Source organism: Gordionus sp. m RMFG-2023, chromosome 1 (genome assembly GCF_954871325.1).
Source record: "Gordionus sp. m RMFG-2023 chromosome 1, tfGorSpeb1-WG-v2, whole genome shotgun sequence".
NCBI classification, from domain to species: domain Eukaryota; kingdom Metazoa; phylum Nematomorpha; class Gordioida; order Chordodea; family Parachordodidae; genus Gordionus; species Gordionus sp. m RMFG-2023.
Window position 1 is genome coordinate 69,676,977 of NC_088775.1, and position 17,054 is coordinate 69,694,030.

General features: G+C 28.5%; 1 protein-coding gene across 5 annotated transcripts in view; it reads left to right on the top strand.

Annotated features, from left to right (window-relative positions):
* Nucleotides 1–17,054, top strand: part of LOC135931120 (uncharacterized) — a 79,016-nt gene that overhangs the window by 42,433 nt on the left and 19,529 nt on the right. The window lies entirely within an intron of this gene.

Consider the following 17,054-nt stretch of genomic DNA (forward strand, 5'->3'; position numbering starts at 1 on the left):
AATATATAAGTTTTATTATTTTTACCAATTCGAGTTTCAGAATTATCATTTATATGCGATTTTTTTACATAAACAATCTAATACCCTTAAGGTAATAATCAAAGGAAATGATGTGAATTAAGAAAAATAATAAGAATTTCCCACGAGGAAAATATGTATATAAATTGCCCAGTCAACGAATAACCAAATACTGATACTGAAAAATTATTCAAATTTGGTTAAATATCTGGAATCATTTTAATTATTAGTCTAACCAGTAATGATCTACATCGGGTCTAATTTTATAAGCCCAACCTGTCCGATCCCGAAAGAAATTATTTATTTGTTCCGAATAACCCTACCCGAAATAAAAATTATTTACCCACCCGGCTCTCAGAATTTATTTAAATATGGATATTAATTTTTTTTTCTAATATAGTTTTATATTTCTACACTTTGCATAATCGAGTTTTTGATCATTCTAAAAAAATATAGCCGTTTTGTTTCTTGAAAAAATTCTAAAAATATATCAATTTTATTTAACATATATCAATTTTATTTTAAAATATAAGCTCGGCCTGGTCCTAATTTTTTTTTTAAATATTGGGAGAAACCTACTTTTGCAGATCTCTGCTAACCAGCTTATCCTGATATTTTAAAAATATATTTGTAAAAAAACATTTTGCATCCTACTATGGGCATCCAGAGAAAGAAATTCTATGTTGGGATTAATTAATTAATTTAAGAGCAATATATAATAAATCCAATGAATGTGAATTTAGTTACAAAAAAAATGATAGTGAGTATAATTTTGTATATCAATACTTTATATCTCCTTTTTTTATCCCACAAATATTCAAATTTTTTAATAATTCCTTTAACATCCAATTCATCTTTAAATTAAAAAAATAAAGTACAATTTCGTTTCTAAAATCTGAATATTACAAAAATTACTTTCTTATACTAGATTGTTTGTTAAAAAATATAATATAACTATTAACTTGAAAACGAATATTACAAAAATATAATTTAACCCAAAAAAAACAAAACGATTTGCATAACCAAACACAATTTTACATAATTTACAACACTTTCAAGGTGACCAACCTTTGCATAGCTATACATCACCTAAGTGATCAATAAAATCCATTTTTGGCTTGACCATCTCATTGAATATTGTAGGATAAGATGTCAAATATGTTTGATTAATGATCATTACTATAACCTGATTTTACGTCAAAGTTATATCATTTTTTGGACAATAACATTTAAAAAAAATAATTGGCTATTATGTTTAATGTTAAATTTCAGAACTCCCATTATTGCCTTGTATTATATACATTATGTTGAAAAGACATTCATTATAATTTATAACCTCGTAGCAATATATTTTAAGTTTTTATTTTAATGATTCACGGAAGATTTAAATGTTAACGAAACATATGATATTAATGAGGTTGGTTTGATAATTTTGATCTTTTGATGTACACCTTAAAGAAAAGTTTAGCTATCAGAATGGCCTATAATTCAAATTGCACAATTGTGTAATATTTTTTTAGCTTATCACAAATCAATAATTATTTATAAAAATTATAAATGGACAGTTTGTCTCTGCTTATATTTTGTATGGCCTTGTTGGTTTGACAAGTTTTTGCAGTATATATTATGTATAAATACATTTTATATACCTTGATATTTTAGATTTTTAAGCGAAAACTTTACACCTTCTATATTTTTAAGTTACAAAAATTTTTTTTAGTAGATTTATTCTCATTAGTGATTTGCATCGGGCCTGATTTTTCAAACACAGCCCGGCGCGATTTAAAAAGTTTTCCGGCCGGGCCCGAACTCGATTTTTTTTTAAAAAAAATATACCGATCTGACCCGGCACGAATTTATTTAAATATAGAAATTAATTTTTAAAATTACTCAAAATAAAAGACATATGTTATATGGCATCTAGTTTCCATCTAGTTTCTATAAATAAAATCAAATATTTTTATTTTACATAAAAAATTCAATATTTAAAAAATTTCCAAGGCCCAACCCGGCCAGAACCCGATTTTTTAAAAAAAATTAGACCCGGGTACGGGCCGGGTCTACTTTTGCACATCTCTAATTCTCATATTTTTTAAATTGATGATTTCTCAACGATAATTTTATAAAAACAATCCGTTATCTCAATATAAATAGAAAACTATTGAATTTTCCAGGCTCGGTCCACAATTATTATATATTCAAAAGATCCAGATCACCAATTTTATCATATTTATATCATTTCATCTATCTATCCCCTGATTCTTTTTTAAAGAGGGCCATACGGTATGATGCGCTTTGGCTCTAATTTAGGATGGAAAATATAATTGATTTATATGGAGTTTAGGTTCAATAAAAAGTTCACCAAGTTTTTAACGCTGTAGCTTCAAGAGAGGGTCATAAGCGTATAACCCATATATGTTCTATTTGAGCACTAAACAGTTTTCTATCATTTAATACTTATAGGGGACCATGCGTTTTTGATTGAATTTATTTTACCTAGGTATTTGTTATTTTTAAGTTTAAAGTTTATATAAAAATGCCCTAAAGAAATACAGGATTTGTAAAGCCCACTGCGAACAGACTTAATTTTTTTTATTGATCACTGCGTACCTGATTTAAAATATAAATTTTAGCTCCTAAAGTTACCTCCATTGATTTTTAGAAATAAGCTTGGGTCGGGTAGACTCGGGCCTAATTTTTCAAAAATAAATTCTGGCAGGATGGACTAAGATCTAATTTTTAAATCGGAATATCTTGGCATTTTGGGTGCGGTCCGCCAAAAATGGGTTCTATACACGGCTCTAATTTTTATCCTAAAAATTATTTTTAAAATTGCATTATATTATTATATTGTTATATTAATAAAAGAAATATTTAGTATATATTTGTCTCTTGTAGAAAATCTATATTTTTAATTTTATGAATATCTATTTTTTAAACTGAAAATGATATCTAGCCTTAAGTTATTTATGGAGAACTTAGAGCATGGTGTTTAAGGTTGATAAATAAGCAATTAATTCTATAAAGAGCTCAAAAATTTTATAATTAGAGCCTATATAACATTTTATCCTCCGAAGCCAGTTCTCCCTCATTCTAAAAAAAAATTAAAGAGAAAATAAGCAAAAATGAATTCAAAAAAATCGGTATTTACGGTTAAGAAAAATTAAAAATAAATATAAATGTGTTAAAAATAGTCTCAAAAAATGGTTCATATTGCTCCGAGATGGCTTGAATTACTCTAAAGTTAGAGGTCTGCAAAGTCCGTCCCGATTTGGCTCGTTAATAATTTTTGCACAAGTTGCCCAGCCCGGCCAAAGTTTTACGAAAAGTCGACTCCGGTCTTTTAAATCTTTTTGTAAATTTCAGACAATTACATTTTTAATTTATATATCTAAATTTTTCCAAGGTTCTTATATCTCTCCTCTATGGATAGCTATCTAGTTCTATAACAACCGTTTTATAAATCAATTATGGTTTATATCTGTATTTGTAATTGGATCATATCCAAGCGTTTAGCCATGTAAATTTTTTTGATAAAATATAAAAGGGCTCAGGCGCATAGCCAGTTTGGGGGAGGGGGTATATCAAAAATTTTTGAAAAATATAAAAGGCTTCATAAATCGTGAATTGGAAGTCTTTATTTCAAATATATTCTATTCTAAATATTAGCAAAAAGTTAAAATTAATTAAATATTAATTTCTTGTATATTAATATTTTATCTAACGAAAATTTACCTTAAACATTGATTGATATAAGAAAATTTTATAAACCAAAAAAAAATCTATTTATAAAAACTGATTAGAAAATTTATAGAGTGTATGAAAGACTTCTTGTGTTACAGGAAAAAAGAATCTGCAAAAAACCTGCACGACAAAATGGAACCATCGGCATAAAGCAGGCATTTTTGAATCTAGAAGAGCCTGTTGTATGCCTTCAGAGAAATATCAGAATCACCTGAAAGTGAAATTTCATCTAAAACTGATACATAATTAGATTTAATATGGCTGCAAATTTTTCTAATTGGGATGTTTTAATATATGCAATCAATGCAAACATTGAAACAATAGACTCCTCACAAGTCATTGAAAAAATGTGGACAGACCTTTCATCCAGATTAATAAACAATGCCTAATCGACACTAGGCTTGACTAGGGGAGGTAACAAATCATACAAAGAACTATGGTGGTGGAATGAAGAGGTACAAACCACTATACAGGAGAAAAAAGCCCTTTATAAAATATGGTACAAATCCAAAAACCCAGATGACAAGACAAGATACAAAAAATCCAAGAGATTAGCTACAAAGGCGGTGGCTAGGGCCAAATCTATGGCATACAATGACATGTATAAAGAACTACATACCAAAGAAGGGCAAAATAAAATATACAGATTAGCCAAACAGGGTGAATATAATTTTAGGGATATAAATAGAGCTCCGAAAGTAATCAAGAATAAAGATGGGAAATTGATAATAAAGGAAAAAGAAATAATGAATAGATGGAAAGAATATTTTCAGGAGCTTCTCAACTTTAATCCCCACATACTACATCTAGGCGAACACTCCCCATATCAAAACCTTGTACAACCTATAACAGAACAAGAAATAATCACAAGCCTCAAGCATATGAAAAACAACAAAGCTATGGGTCAAACGATATTCCAATAAAAAGCCTTAAAGCACTAGGAGATGATGGAATACATCTCCTCACAAATTTGTTAAAATACTTGGAAATGAAGAGGTTCCCCAAAAATGGAGGCAAGGCTATCTAGTATCTTCAAAAATAACGGGGATCCACACAATTGCCAAAATTACAGGGGCATAAAACTAATGTTACACTGTCTAAAACTATACGAAAAAATAATAGAAAAAAGATTAAGAGACATAATCGAAATAGGATAGACTCAGTTTGGCTTTATGCCTGGAAGATCAACAACTGATGCTATCCACGCAATTAGGCAAATGAGTGAAAAATACAGGAAAAAGAACAAAAAGCTATACATGGTCTTTCTCGATCTAGAAAAGGCTTTCGATAGAATTCCAAGAAAACTTATCAGGTGGGCGCTACGCCACAAAAAGTTCCCGAAAATATATAAGAATAATACAGGATATGTATATGGGTCATACAACAATGGTCCGTAGCACAACAGGTACTTCAGCAGGCTTCACAATAGCCGAAGGTTCATCAAGAGTCGGCTATCAGCTGACTTCTCCTCATTACAGTAATAGATGTATTAGCACAGTCTATACCTCAAACCCGTGGAATATAATATTTGCAAATGATATTGTGATACTTGCCGAATCCAAGGATGAAATGAAAGAAAGATTAGTGGGTTGGATAAATATCCTAGAAAAGCACGGACTAAAAGTAAATAGAGAAAAGACGGAGTATATGGTGATAGGAGGAGATTAAACAGAGAGTATTGATACAAATGAATGGCAAATATCGGCAATTGAAAGCTGCAAATATTTGGGCTCCACTATACAAACAAACGGCACAATAGAAAAAGAGATAAAGAGTAAAATTAATCAAGGGTGGTTAAAGTGGAGATATTTTGGAGTGCTATTTGACAAAAAAATCCCACACAAATTAAAGGGGAAAATTTACAGTTCCATAGTACAACCAACTATTCTATATAGTTCGGAAACATGGTCAACCAAGGAATCAGACGAGAGAAGTCTACAAACTATGGAGATGAGAATGCTGAGGATGATTGCTGGGGTAACAAGAAAGGATAAAGTGCGCAGTACAAGAATACTAAGGAGTTTAAAGGTAGTGCCCATTAAGACTAAGTTAATGGTAAACAGACTTAGTTGGTATGGGCACACAATGAGAAGGCCTATGAACTACAAAGGAAATAAGGTTGAGAGTTTGGAAGTAATGGGCAAACGTAAAAGAGGAAGGTCAAAACTTGAATGGGGCCATAAAGTTAGAGCCAATATAAAGAAGTATAAATTAGATAAAAGAGATTGTATGAATAACATAAAGTGGAAAAAGATGTTGAAGGAGCTTACCACCAGAAAAGGTGAAAGCTAAAGAGAAAAAAAGAAGAAAAAAAGAAGAAAAAAATTAATATATTATTTATTATACAACAATTTTATGCAATGTTTTTCAAAAAAATGGATTTCACTGAAGTTATGAAAATTAGGATCTGCAAAAGTAGGCCTTCGGGTCGGGTCGGGCCTTGGAAATTTATTAAAATATATTTAAATTTATCAATTTTATATTGAATTTTTTATGGAAAATAAAAATTTTATTTTATTTTATAGAACTAGACGCCATATAACATGTCTTTTATTTTGAGTAGTTATAAAAATTAATTTCTATATTTAAATAAGTTCCAGCCGGGCCGGTAAATTTTCTTAAAAAAAAATTCAGGTACGGGCTGGGCCGGCAAAACTTTTTAAAAAAATTCGGGCCGGGCCGGGCTTGAAAAATTAGGCCCGTTGCAGATCACTAATGAGAATGTAAAATATGATTATATTACAACTTAGAAAACCAAGAGATAATATTAGCTAGGAATTTCTTGAGATTTATATAATTTTGAGATTCACAAGCCTCTACTCTCACCGACAAACAAATCGTTCCAACATTAACTAGAACTCAAAGAAAGATTGCTATAAAATAACGTTTTTATTCTTCTTTTGGATTTAATATTGACTCAAATCAATGAACGATTTGTGTATCATCTAGCTCTATCGAATTTACAAATAATATATCTTATAACTCTTTCTTATCTGAGGATATATCATGTTGATATTGAAAATAAATATTTAGCTAAATTTTTTTCATTGGATATAAATGTATTTGATGGCCAATTAAATTTAGAATTTTAAATGGTATCAAATATCCATTTTTATAGATAACTTTTCAAGAAATATAATGGAAGCATTGCTTGCTTAATATATATTTTAAAAGTTTTCCAAATTTATTAATATTATTGTATATTTTGGCAAGAGGACCTTTTCTTCAATATAGATAATAAAAAATTAAAAACAAAATTTAACGATATAAAGAAAAGCTTTGAAATAGTAGCTTTTAAAGACCGGAACCTTTCCTCAGATTGTATATTCAAAAAAATGAAGAAAAAAGAAGGGAGAAAAAAACAAAAAGGATTATTATAATCCAAATTAAATTCTAATCTATTGTCATATAATATAAATATTTTCATTTGAAACCATGAAAAATATAGTTATAAAAAATTAAATTTTTAACAGGTGTTTTTCAATTATAGTTGATGTACATATGATGTTTCGAAATCAGAAGCAATAGCTTTGTTAGCAAAATATATTAAAAATACCTTGAGAGCAAAAATTTAAAAGAATCTGCCACATCTACCATGGCTAGTGCTATTTTTTTAAAATAAAAAAATTTTATTTTATTTTATCACTTTATGTTTTGGATAAAATATTGTTGATAACAAGCATGGTTGTTTAAAATTGCAAACCATTTCAAAGGATATAGGCTTTGCAATAAATCATATTCAATTGTCAAAAGATTGCCTGATTAATTTGAGAAGTATAATTTAAATATTGTCTTGTATTATTTTTTAATCCTAATAGATAACAACACTAAATTTGTGAATGTTTTTACAAAGGCACAAGATTTTATGAAGGGAGGTTTCTGTCTTATATTTTGAAAGTGTTAGATTTCAAACATTACAATCCAAAAAAGGAGAGATGTTACTTTCATTATTAAATATTTTATTTTAGCTTTAAAACCAGCGTGTATTATGCTGCACTTGGTTTAATGAAAGATTTAATGAGGAATTAAAGATTTTTCTAAATCAAACATAATTTTTTTAACCAAAGGGAATGGCGGTAAAGACAATCGTCAAAGATGATATCGAGGATATCTATCTGTGAATTTTACGATTTAAATTTAAGTTCAAATTTTTGAAGAAATGTTGAAGTTTCGAAATATTTGTATGATGCTAAAACAGGGGATGTAATTATTATACATGATCAAGAGGCTAAAGAATCTAAACAGATTCTGAGAATTGTAAATATTTAAAAAAAAATATTTATATTAATACATTATTTCTTCTTCTGATGATGATGATGATAATAATTCTGAAACTTATGATTAAGACTGGAAAATCTATCGTTTATACCTTATCGTCTACTTTAAAATTTTTCTGCTTTCCCAAATTTAATTTTATATGAATATTTATTAACCATTCCTACTAGCTCATGTATTGCCCAAAAGGGTGTCATAAAATAATTCACTGCTTTTCGTAGAGTAATTTTTAAGGAGGTATTCAGCTTCCATCACTTAGAAAATTTAGGGGCCACTGATAAATTTTATATGATAATTAGTTCTAATAAATAATTCGAATAAATTTTTAATCATTTTTTTCCCCTTTAGAAAATTTCTGGCTACGTGCCTGATCATATCATAAATAACTTCCAGGCCTATTGTAATTTATTTTCAAATAGTATTAATTAAAATTAAAATATTCGCTTGAAATTTAATAATATATATCAAAATTTTAGGAAAAATCATGCTTGCAAGACCCTAATTTTTTTTAAAAAAATTCCCAGCCCGGAGTCAGGTTTTGCACTCTGCTCCAGGTATTTTTTTATATATTTATGTAAAATAAATAATTTTAGAATTTATGGACGTTTAAAAAGTGCTTAGAGTCCTTCACATCCTGGCCCCCTAATTTTTTATTCGGAAAGTTGTCCAAATTTTATTTTGGACTGGCAATTTGTGCACACTTTTTAGGTCGGGCCGTATTAATTCAAATTTAGAATTTTTTTTCACAAATATAAATCGGATAGTCTTAAAAATTTAATATGGAAAAATACTTTTTTAAAATATAAAAGGCCTTGAATATCTTTAGCGGTAAGAGCATGCACATCCCCTTCAAAGATACTCGAAGATTTTCTCTCAGATGAGGGAATGCATATTTTATAGGATAGGGTAAAGCTATCAAAAGAGGTTTATTTACTGCTGAAAAGTATTTCACATGCCCTGTTATTACTTAGTAGTATTATATTTAAGTTAAAATGGTTAATCAAGAGCTTTGATCATTTTTGTTTTCTAAAATTAGTATTTGATATAATTTGTAAATAATTATGTTTTTTAAGTGAAAATTACACCATATTATAACTGGGTGAAGTTCAAATAGCTGGAAAGATGCAATATCATTTTTATTTGGGACTTAAGCAATGAAACCAGAGTCATAGGGATATTCCCGTTTAGCTGGGTATGGTGCCTAGATCCCTGACCACGTATCTATATTATAAATCCGAAATTTTATTTAAAAAATTATAAATCCTTAATTGAAATAAATAAAAATCATTGACGTACTCAGCGGAGGGGGGGGGCAAATCCCCCCCCCCCCCCCCCCCAAAGCCAAAAAATGCAGATGCCGGATATATTTTTCAAAAATATTATTGTTTATATTAATTTATATTTGTTAATATTTATTGGTATCTCATATTAAATATATATTTAATTACATTTATTATCACATTTATCTATTAAGTTATTTTATCAATTAATTTCGATTTCAAGTTTTCCGGCGTAATATTTACTTTTTATTTTCAAATTTTTAGTGGCGTAATATTTATCTACCATTTTCAAATTTCTAGTCAAATAATTATTATTTCTGAAACTTCTTGTCCAACAGGGAAAAAGAAATTGCAACCTTGTCCAACGAGATAGAGTCTCTGCCATCAAGCAGTAACAGCTTTTAAGGAGTTAGAAGAGCCAATTATTTGCTATTACTTAATATCAAAATGGCCTGAAAGAATTATTTCCTCAGTAGCAAGAAAATTATTGGATTCAATTCTTATTCCAAATTTTATTTCTCATTAGAATGTATTATTTAATTATACAACTATTTTAGGTATTACTTTTCAATAACATGACATTGACTTGATTAAGAAGATGAGAATAGCGGAGAGCATTTTATCAGAACTCAAGGAAATTAGGGCTAATGTTGATGAAGAATTTCATATTTTATTGTTGAGTCAAAAGCAGAGCTATATGTGTTTAATATTTGTCTCCCTCGACTTGTAACAAGGCAAGCTCATCGTTAAAACATTAATATAGGATCGGTAGAAGAGTATATCTTAAATACAGATACATTTATAACCCAAATAAATGAATTTTTAATTCATCATGCAACACTTACTAATCTGCAAATATTACTTCCACAAAAGCCTTTCCAACCTTTTTCAGATGGTGATAGAAAAAAAAATATTTGTTAGATTTTTATTATGAAAATGTTAAAGTATCTTATGATACCTTACTAGCTGAATAACTATGTTTATAAGATTAACAATGGTTGATATAGTCTCAAAAATGCTATGGATGCTTTGCATTATTTTAAACACATTTTAGATTAAATTCCCAATGTATTAAAAGGGTTTATAAACTCTTCCCATTAGTAAACTAATGAGAGAATATTCTCTTTTTTAAAAACAGAGGCCTGCAGAAGTACCATTCAGGGCACGGCCCGGATTTTTTTAAAGATTTTTTACGGCCCGGCCTGGGTTTTTTTAAAAAAATTTTTTAGGCCCGATTCGGCTTTTTTTTAAAAAAATTTCAGGCCCGGCCCGGCTTTTTTTAAAATAAAATTTTCAGGCCCGGCTTGGGTGTTTTTTAAAAAAATTTCGGGCCCGGCCCGGGTATATTTAAAAAAATTAAAATACTGTTAAGCCCGGGGGCCGGGCCTGCAGGTCTCTGAAAAACATACCAAGAAGTACAACATCTGAAAGTAGATAGAAAGGTTTGGATCTTTTGAATATTCATAGGCATTTGACGACAAGCAAGGATGAGATAATTGAAAAATTAGCTCAATCACAACGAAGATTGGATTTTACATTGTAAATATATATAAAATGCAATTATTCCTAAGAAACTTTTTGTGTAAAGGCTCAAAAAATTCAAATTTCTATTTTGGGTCATTAGTGATTCTTTACATATAATTTTTTTATAATTCACATAAATTTAAAATTGTGTATTAGAAATAGTTATTAGTCCTAATAAATTTATGCTTGATATTTTTAAAAAACAATAATATTTCTTAAAAAATTTTATTATCCCCCCCCAGACCAAATTCCTGCGTACGCGCCTGATAAGAATTAATTTATGTAACGTTCTATCATACACACAAGACACATCATTTATACAATTATACATATTCAACAATATTTTAACAAAATATTATCGAATTACAAATCAGATTATTTGTTATTCTTATCACGTTGTTGAAGTATAAAACAAAAAAAAATCAGAATTATTTTATAAATACCATATTTTTATGAAACAATTATACTAAACTCAATAATAAAAATAAATCCTTCCTGAAGATATCTGACCATCACACTCACAAATAGTTGATGGATTTTTATATTTAAAATGTGATTTTTAATAAAAAGTTTGTTTTGAAAGTTTTAAGATAATGCAATTTATTTTATAGCCTTGTGTGATTTAATTAAAGAAAATGTATTTATAATTTTTTTTAAAACTTTTTTTAAGATTTTTATATAAAATGGTTATAACAGATTTTAGCTCTTTTTTGTTTAGGAAAAAAATAAATAAGAGAATAACTCTTATAATTAAATTATCTTATAATAATCTGAAAATTAGATAAAAAAAAAGCTCTTATATAGTTTTATTTAGCTTCTCTATAAAAAAAATATAGAAAAATAATTAATTTATAATAATTAGAATTTACCATTCATTACAGGAATATTATTGTTGTTTAAACGGATAAACTTACTCAAGAATTTTTTTTAAACCATAAATGACTTTATTAGGTTTTCCCTTCTTGTAATCACTGACTTTTGAGTTTGAGAAAAATATTTATAAGCAATATTTAAAACATTTTGATGAGCTTTTTGAATGAAGAGATGGCCTCTTTTGAAAATAAAAAAAATAAATAATTATAAATCCAATATTTTTGGTTTGTCAAACCGTTAATTCGTTTGTTTATTCTCCTTCCTTCATGAATATAAAATTCGAACCGAACTCGGAAAAGAAAACCCGGGTTTTTAAAAAAAATCTGAACCCAGTTTATATTCAAAACCCCGAACTGAACCCAGGTTCAATCGGTTTCAGTGTAGTTTATAAGATATATTTGTATAATTGTAAATACAAATATTAATAATTTAATTGAGATTTTATAATATTTTCAAATTTCCAATTAAGTGAAGTGTTAATAAATTTTAATTAACTTAACTCATTTACGTCATTTTAATTTTTTAAAAATTTATTCTCAAAGATTTCTATTGGAGGTTAATAAATTTTAAACAATAATTCATTTACGCCATTTATTTTTAATTTTTATCTAATTCTCAAAGATTATTAATTAAAGGAAAATAAAAGTGAACAAGTCAAAGTAAAAATTATTATATTGGATATTGTTAATTTAAAGAAATACGTTTAAATAAAATTTTTATAATTGATACATTTTTGCTTTGTATTTTTAACTATATTTTGCCTATAAATAAAGTAAAAAATTTATTTTTTTACCAAATTTATATCTAGTTTTTTAATTATGATTTAAATATACAATTTTTTTTATCATTAATTCTTAAACCCGAGCTGAACCCGCAACCAAACCCGGGTTCAAAAATATTTCTCTGAACCGAACCCCAACCAAACCCACTTATTATTTTTTTACCTTAAACCGAACCCGAACCAAACCCAGGTAAAAATTTTGCCGGGTTCGCATTCCTGCGTTAAATTAAAAAAACAAACATCTTTTAAACCTAATTCACTAAACATGAGTTTTTTAGACATATATGATTTTCAAAAATTTTGATTTCAACTATTTCCAACTACCCAAATGGAAGAATTTTTAAAATATGCTTATTATTTTTATTGTTATTAAGGATGGGCAAAAAAATTTTTAAATTTCAAATTTTTAAAAATCAAAATAATTTTTGGGTCTAGTAGACCTATGTTTAGTAAAAAAAATTGCACATTTATAATATTATTAATGAATTTCTATTATGTACGATCGGTTCGGTTCAGGTTCAGGTTTGGATAAAAATAATGGTTTAAGGTTCAGGTTCGGTTCGCAAAAAATAAAAATATCGGTTCGGTTCGAACCTCTAAAAACCGGTTTGAACACATTTGTATTCAAACCTACATTAGGATTATGTATCAGGAAAATTTTTTTTTTATTTCATAATTAAAATAAAAACCATCATTTTTATTAATTGCACATTATAAAATAATATAATTTATAAATTTAACAAATAAATATATCAATGATTAATTTAAATATGAACAATTACTTAAATTTTTTTTATTAAGCTGCACAATTAATATATTTTCAAAATTCGTCTCACTCAAATTACATCTAAGGAGATAATATAAATTTAATTGTTGAAAAACATCCTTCCACACTAACTTGGGTAGCTGGCATTGCCAGTATGATATCAGATTTGATGTGTCAAGATACAATAGATATTTTTTGCCCCTTTCTATCAGATAATTTAATTTTTTTTTCTCTATCTAATATATAATACTATATGTAAATAATTTATATATTAGATTTAATTTTTTTCATTATAATTTATAAGCTTAAAATATTAAAATATTGCAAAATGGCAATACACTAAAGTTTATAAAAATTATGACTGACGTTTATCAATCAAATGTGATTGATAATAATTTTTAAAACAATTTGATTATAATTAAAATATTTGCAATATACTACTAGTAATAACTTACACATTATTTTATAAGCATAAAATTATGAGACTCGAACCGGTTCAGAGGCATTTTAGCGGTTCGGTTCAGGTTCGGCTAGAAATTTTTTAGAGGTTTAGGTTCGGTTTAGGTTCGATAAAAAATACAGGTTTTTAACGGTTCAGGTTCGGTTTGGATCCCTGATTCTGATTAATATTTTATTAGTGAAACGGGAATTTTAGAATTTTATAAAAAGGAGGAGATTTAGTTGAAAATTAAGATATTTCCTCATTGATTATAACTTTGCCTACTGAAATATCTTATAATTCATTGAGGGCGGTAGCTAGCCCAAATTAATATATACGCATGGGACATATAAATGTCGCTTATGAGTCTTGTTTTACGCTAATAAATACTACTCTCGAAATTTCTTGTGATATATAAAGAAAATAGCTATAAAGAGAATCAAAATCCATTTTCATGACATGATTTTGGCATAATTATATTTATAAAATTGAGTCAACCTTGGTTAAATCATTGTATAAATTGCTTGACTTTGAAACGAATTACTTTTTCGTAATCGAAGATAACCAGTGCATGGCAGCGGGATTATAATAAAAACACTCTAAAAATCAGGTTACCGCCATTGACAAGTTTGCCACCTCGAATCCGGTAAAATTAGGTTTTTCAAAATAAAAAGCGCACAATATGAATGGTTTAATTTTTAAAATTTGCTAACCCGGGTCTATAAAGTATTGTAAAACACTTTTTAGACACGGAGTCAGGGGAATACGCTTCTATGAAAATTATCTTCATTGAGATTTATTAAATCGAATTACCTTTATATCATACTAGATGGCTATTATTTTTCTTTATTTGTTTGTTTTATATATTAGTAGATTATTATTTTTTTTACGGGCTTAGATAATTTGAATGTATTAAGGTAATAATTAAAGTTATCGGTTAAAGAAATAAGAAAATAACTTCAAAGTTAAATTTAGATCCATTCCTTTGGTCAAGGCCGACATCCAAAAAAAACTATCCCAACTCCTTTTTGGTCTATCAAAAAATAAAAATAAATTATTAATAAAATTATGAATTTTTATTCGATTTTTTTTTTTACAAATTTATAAAATATAACAGTATTTTTTTATTTAAAAAAAATCAATTAAATTTAACTTAAAAAAAATAAAATATTATAAACGTTTTTATTTTTATTTGTTCAGTTACACCTTTTAATTTTTTATTTTACCTTTTTAAAAATTTATTCTTCTATTAATTTTCAATCATCTTCCAATAATGTGTCACTTTATAAAATATTTATATTTTATTTTATCTTGATTAATAAACATATTTTATGTCTTAACAACATGATGTTTACAATATGCATTAAAATCATTTTTTAATGAAAGAAGAAGTCACATTAATTTATTCATGGGATCCGTGTTTGATGTCCATTCCTAGAGCTAAGGTAAACTAACAAGATTATTAAAATCACCTTTAAATAAAATAATTTTAATTCTACTATATCTATTTAGGTTAGCATCATATTGTGATTAGTATCTAACAATAATCATTAATGAATTTTATTGTATGCAAAATTATTACACACTAAACAATAATTATTCTTTTGTTCTTTTATCTCATAGCCGTATCCAGGAATTTTCTCTATGGCAGGGAAGCACTATTAGGTTGGTTTTCCCTCTATAAATTTTATTGGAGTTGGAGATCTTTAAGTCCACATGTAGTCTAGACCTTCAGCTATGTTATATTTATATAAATATTGTTAAAAAGGAGGAATAACCAGAAAGTACAACATTTTGAACGTGTGAGGGGGCTGATCATACGCTCAAAACAGTGTACTCTAGTTATTCCTCCTTTTTAACACTCTCACGCGTTCAAAACGGTGTACTTTCTGGTAATTCCTCCTTTTTAACAACTATCACCCTTCATAACGGTGTACTTTCTGGTTATTCTTACCTTTAACACTTTCAAAACGGTTTACTTACTCTGGTTAAATATTAAAATTACCCTTTATAACGTCTTGGCCACAACTGTAAAAATAATATTTACTGGGTATTTATTAATTATATATATATATATATATAATTTATTAAAATACATGCAACTCTTTTTGTTTTTTTGTAATTTGACAATACACTAAATTCGCTGTAATTTAAATCGGAAGAATAATTCACAAATAATAAATGTAATAATAATGATTTTTTTTTCCTTTTTTCCATTCTTTTATATCGATCTTCTTCTAGTCAAAAATCATATTCATCTTCCGCCCACTGATCTTCCAATTCTGCGTTGGTAATAACCAGATCCAGCCAATCTCATAATTTCCCTTCAAGAATTTGGGGTCCGATCTCTTCCAACAAATCCTCCTGACTGGCCTCAGGTTCAGGCAGATCCAGATACAGCTACCTAGGACTGTTCCATGCATCGTCTACGATTGGGGTGACCCATCTTCCCTCTCCGCCAAACCTATCATAGGCCACATCTGGACTATTTCCTCACTAGCTTCTTGGACCCCAGCCTCCGCTTCATTACATCCCTCCCTCTTGGTCGATTCACTCCAATTGCCGCAAACTTCCAACGCCAACCTTGGGCGTGACATGGCTACAAATCTGGGCCACTCGCATTTCCCATCCGCCTTTCCTAAGGAACATCTACGCCGCAAATGTCCTCTTTAGTGGCAATGGAAACAACGGCGTCGCTCGCCCATTGGTGAACCTCCCCTTCTTTCTTCACCTTGGCGTCGCGGGCATACATATAATTCTTCTAAAAACTAAATACCATTATATTCCATCAAAAGGGATCACATATTAATTGTATCTTATGACTAGGGTAATAAATGACAAAAACCTGACCCCAGTAATAGCTAATTTGGTAGTAACGGTCACGGTAAGTGGGTAGGTAAAGACGTGAGCTATAAGGTAGGGGATCAACCTGCCTTATCTCAATTTAATAACCAAATGAATTCTCTTTTGATTAATGGAAATTGTTTAATACAAATCAAATATGATAAAATTTAGAGAACTTTAATTCAAGCATTTATGATTAGGAGAGCAAGTGTTAAAAAGGATTTTAAATTATGTCATTGTCGAAACAAAGAAAAAAGATGACAGGCCCAAAAATCCATAAAATAGCTTAGTTCGTGCACGCCCAAATATCCCAAAGCCAATGGAATATAATCGTATTTAGTTTTTAGACGAATTAGTAATTGAGTTGTACGCAAGCCCGCGATGCCAAGGTGAAGGAAGAAGGGGAGGTTCACCTCCAGCGAGATTCCAACCGATGGGCGATCGACGTCGCTGTTTCCGTTGCCATCGAAGATATTTAAGGCATAGATGTCCCCTAAGGGAGGCGGATGA